Source organism: Pinus tabuliformis, chromosome X (genome assembly GCF_031772625.1).
Source record: "Pinus tabuliformis cultivar Carrire ecotype Pingquan chromosome X, CPIR1, whole genome shotgun sequence".
NCBI lineage: Eukaryota > Viridiplantae > Streptophyta > Pinopsida > Pinales > Pinaceae > Pinus > Pinus tabuliformis.
Genome location: NC_142308.1, coordinates 1,730,496,787 through 1,730,500,437, shown reverse-complemented (window position 1 = coordinate 1,730,500,437; position 3,651 = coordinate 1,730,496,787).

The following is a 3,651-nucleotide window of genomic DNA, read 5'->3' as shown; positions in this document are numbered from 1 at the left end:
TCCGGCGATACTCGTTCTGGATGACCATCTGAAAGCATAAGTGTCAGGTTCCTGTAATTGAGTCCTCTGGCTATTAACACGTATGTAAACGTGGCATACAACCTCCCGCTATAAATGTGCAACAGACACCATCTTCCCTGCACGCCATGGCTGCCTTGGCTTCATTAATATATGTATGACACAAACTGCTTGAACTACAATTCAATGGCGATGCCAGTATTATAGGATCGCATTTCAACAGCATAACCATGTTCGTACTTGTAAGATTGAAAGGCAGGCTCTGATTCAATTGCAGTCCCTGGTTATTCATGTCTCGAGTCTCGCAAGAATCGTTAAGCAGAGGCGAAGGTTGAATAACCAGCCTCATAGTGGCTGGAATGATACTAATGTCACAGATCACCTCCCTGCTGCCAAGCACATGGCTTGCATGCAATGCACGTGGTAAGGGAGAGAGAAAGTGGCTGGTCCTCATAAGTTGTCCAATACTAACGGACTTTTATAATGACTTTAATAAGTTTGGTTCCGTTTATGACGACGTGGATCCGCTGCAGTTATGGGAGCCACTGTGGACATAACTAAGAATGAATAGCTATTTGCTTAATTCGAGAATAACTGTATGCTAACTTCCCCAAGTCCATTCTCATAACTTATGGAGAAATGTAATTATTGTTCGATCGCTAAAGTTTTTCGTAATCACGCGAATCGGTTTTTATTTATGTTATTGACCCGATTTTGATGAAAAAGGATTCGAACCTTTATTCGCATCGTATAAGGAAGAGAGGAGATCGCGTGTCTATATATGTCATAACACTAGATTCGGAATGGAAGAAAACTGGAATAACACTATATTCAGTGCTATTTCCACATGCGGACAATCAATATATGCGCGCAGTTCTTCCAGTCGCATATTATATATTTCGATATGTGATTACGCTTTTTTATTTATATACGTAATTACGCTTTAGCGGCCAATGCTGCTGCGTATTATATATGTAATAATACTAGATTTGGTGTTAGTCGAAGGATTGAAGCAGCGGCTCCAGATCGAGGAGACCCGGTTTCTATCTTTCAATATCATGAAATTGAAATATCTTATTAACGTAATTATACCGAACAGGTTGCTAATCTTTCCTCTTGCTAGTGCTGGTTCAGAGATTGGATATTATTACTTGCCAAGTCGTCCAATGCCTACAAGCCATACAAAGCCAGCAGCATTCCTTCCAGTTAGAGAGCCAGCAGCCTTAGCTATATCACCGAAAACTTATCGGCGAGGTTTCTGTATAACATGAGTATTTGATTCACTGTTGGTGTTATACATTTCCAAATGGACAATGCAGATTGGGTTATACTAGTTGCAAGTGTTCAGAATCGATTGATGGCTCAAACATTTAATGCTTCAAATCAACATAGTGCTAAATGCGGTGGTACCCCGTCGTTTTAAAAACCATTCCAGCAAGGCCCTAGGTAGAAATTTTGGTTTCTGCAAAAATATTGATGGTTTTCCGACGCACATATGATAAAAGTTGGGCCTACATGATCCCATTCATTTTAGAATTTATTATATATGAAGGTTGACTGGTCAAAAGCCCACAAATCCATTATTGTTTATAATATTGAGCTAAATATTTGGTCAATGTTACTTGGCAGCATCTGAATGTAGAACCTGTTGGAAATTTTTGGTAATTTCAAACAAATATTGAACATAGGAAATACTCTGTTTCTGCCACAGGATCTTTTTGCACAGGGAAGCCCCAAAAAAAATTTCTGAGCAAGACAGAGTTTCTTAGGCAAAACAAATTTGTATTAATTTATAAACTGCTTAATACAATTTTCTTCCTCTCTCTCAGAGGGATTCACCAAAAACAAAAATACTTTGTCTCTCTTTTACAAATGATTTTTACACTGCTGTGTAACGTCTTCATTCACATTTTACTGATGTAAAAAGGGTTTTTACATTTACTGCTGTAGTATAAAAAAAACTTTCACATTTACTTCTGAGTGAAATCTTTCATTACATTCTTGGGTTTTCATATTACATATAAAAAAAAATTATACTTGTGCTACTGTGCCACACCATACATTTCATTTCAATGCATTTCAATGCATATGCTCCACAATTTAATTCGCACTGCTGTGCATTGGATTTCTTGTTGTTTTCTTTGCTCCCGCGAGCCCTCTTTTCATCCCCTGTTACAATGTGCGATAATAACACAAAAACTAAAACATATACCAAAACAAAAGGATTTTTTTAAATGTTCGTTGACTTACCCATACCTGTTTTAAATTCCCCATACTTCCGTGCAAACAAAAATTAAAACATTTACCAACGACTATGACAGTTCATTAAAGTGCATTAAATAAAGCCGGCGGTAAAAGTAAAATTAACGTTCTGGCAGGTTGGATCGAATCCATATGCGTTGACCTGATCGGACGCATTTCGCACACCAAATTCACACAAACCAAACGACTTTTAACGTCCGGGAGAAGGGCAGTATTGGGTTCGTACAGCAGACGCGTGGCAGCAGCTGATTGTGTCGGAGGGCTCCAGGGAAAAACAGCCTTTGCCAAAAGGCGGTGCGATAAAGATAGGTGGTTTTCGGGAATGGTTTTGTGTTGCCGTTTAATGCAGCTGTACGGCAGGTTGAAATTAATATTTCAACACTCCCCTTTAATTTCAACTGCTGGGCATTCAGTCATACCCAAACACTTCCTCAAAAATTCAAGTCTTTTCTGGTCCAGTGGCTTTGTTAGAATGTCTGCTACCTGTTCCTGAGTCCTGAAATGTTCTAGAACAATTTCTCCATTGCTCACCAATTCCCTGATGTAATGAAACCTCATGTCAATGTGTTTCGTTCTCTTATGAAACACTGAATTCTTGGATAATGCAATAGCTGAGCTATTGTCACAAAAAATCACTGTTGCTTTTTCCTGCTCTTGGCCTAAGCTCCTCAACATCCTTCTCATCCAAACTGCTTGACATACTGCTGTTGTAGCTGCCACATATTCAGCCTCTACTGTAGACAATGCTACAATGGACTGCTTCTTAGAAGCCCATGAAATGGCTCCTGAACCCATGTGAAAAACATAACCGGAAGTACTTTTCCGATCATCTACACTTCCAGCCCAATCACTATCAGTGTATCCAACTAAATCTGAATGTTCTGAGACATTATATAAGATGCCAAAACTTTTAGTACCTTTAACATACCTCAAAATTCTTTTTGTTGCATGCCAATGTGCTTTCTTTGGCCTCTCCATGAATCTGGAAATTAAACTAACAACAAACATTATGTCAGGCCTAGTTGCAATCAAATACATAAGGCTGCCAACTATGCTCTTGTACAAACTAGGATCAAAATCCTTGCTGTTGTCCTCTTTGCTGAGTTTTAATCCCATTATTGTCGGAGTAATTGCTGCCTTGCACTCTTGCATATTAAATCTGCCCAACACTTCATTTACATATTTTGCCTGTGAGATAAAAATTCCATTTTTATTTTGATCTATTTCTATTCCTAAGAAGTATCTCAGCAAACCCATGTCATTCATTTCAAATTCCTCTTTCATGACTGTTTTGAAGTTTTCAATAAGATAAACATCATTGCCTGTAAAAATCACATCATTAACATATAAGACAAAAATCAAAATTTTACC